This window comes from Mustela erminea, chromosome 6 (genome assembly GCF_009829155.1).
Source record: "Mustela erminea isolate mMusErm1 chromosome 6, mMusErm1.Pri, whole genome shotgun sequence".
NCBI lineage: Eukaryota > Metazoa > Chordata > Mammalia > Carnivora > Mustelidae > Mustela > Mustela erminea.
Genome location: NC_045619.1, coordinates 23342394 through 23343977, shown reverse-complemented (window position 1 = coordinate 23343977; position 1584 = coordinate 23342394). Strand labels below are relative to the sequence as shown.

Sequence of the window (1584 nt, the reverse complement as noted above, 5' to 3'; positions counted from 1 at the left end):
AAACACTATCTCAATTCCTTTTGAAGACTAAAACTAAGAATAATTATACCTAACGCATTCCTTAGGACTTCTTTATTTTCACACGAATTTGACTTAAAGTAAGGAAGAACTCAGGTAGGATTTTTCAAGGTTGTGCTTTAGGGATTGCTTGACTGATCTTCACAAGACATGAGGTTGGTTTAGTGGTAGTTTATGGTTGGATTTTCATAGTAAGCATAAAATATTTGAAGCGGCAAATGATTTGTAAGTGTGGAGGGATATATTGTTCTCTCTAGCAATCTGAAGTCTACGGCCAGTAGAAAACCACCTCTCTGTGTATGGGATGACCTTCTATATCTTTAATTTTTATATTTTTGGATTCTGGCCTTCTTGTATCGTTTGTTTACCTCTAGTCAGTGCTCCTTGCAATTCTTTTGTCCTTAGGTGTACTTCGTAGACCAGCTGAGAGTGAGAGCAAAATAAGTAAATGCTTCAATTGCAAACTTCATCAGCTTTAAAAAAAAAAACAAAAAAAAAACAAAAAACTTTTTAAATTCCACGTCTTAAATTCTTCCCAGGTTATCTAGAGACCTCTTAGCACTCGGGAGTTTCGGCTGGGTCTGTGATATACTTTAGCTGCTCCCATCACTTTTTTCAATAATGCCTCTTTGTTCTTCAAACCCTATCATATTCATGCAGCTTTGTACTAATTATTATTTTCTATGCTGATAGTATTTAATTTAGTATATATAATAGGGGAGACACTGACCCACAGACCTGAAATTGAATCTTAGCTCAGCTCTTAACTGTGAGACCTTGTATCTCATGTGTAATCTCTCTGGGACATAGTTTTCACCTCAATAGAATGGAGTTCTTAATAATTGTTTCACAGAGCTGTGGTGAACATCCAGTCGATGAGAAGCTTTGTAGACCATGAAGTGTCATAGAGGTGTTGGGTGTGTAACGGAGATTGCTATCTGTCTACCCAAATCCATTCTCCTCTTCTCCTTAATCATGGAGTTCTGTCTGGATCCAGCCTGGAACTGGACTTGCCAGCCTCCCTTGTAGCTAGGTGTGGCCCTGTGTTTACAATTAGCAATAATCATGCCTTGGATAAACCTCATTGGCTACGATACTGCCACTGCGCAAAGCTAGTGGCCCCGTGTTTAAACTCTTGCCAGAGCAGAGAAAGAGGGAGAGACATGTGTCATCTTTACTCCATTTACCCTGCAGGATATCTCTGGCCCTGGACTTCAAGTTGCCCTCTTTCTGATGGGCTGGATGGGTTATTTGCAGAGTGAACTCAGAGACCATGTGGTCACAACAGTTTCCTGAATCAAAAAGGGGGGCAGAGCTGTCAGCTGATCTAGAACACTGTCCTGGACTATTGCGTGAAGAGAGATGAATTCTGTTTTGTTTGAGGTTTTGCACTCCCAGATCTATTTGTAACAGTAGTTTAGCCTACTGTAACTAATACCTGCGTTATTTTTGAGTCACATGTTGATAGAAATTCATAGAGTGATAGAGCTGGAAAGAGGCCATAGCAGTCATCTTGCAAATAAAAATTATGCTAGGAGAGGAAACAATTTTCACTTGATCACAAAA

The 1584-nt window shown here is 39.5% G+C and overlaps 1 pseudogene; it reads right to left on the bottom strand.

The window, feature by feature from the left end:
• Positions 1-1048: 1048 nt before the first annotated feature.
• LOC116594552 lies at positions 1049-1132 on the bottom strand (annotated as a pseudogene).
• Positions 1133-1584: the final 452 nt, after the last annotated feature.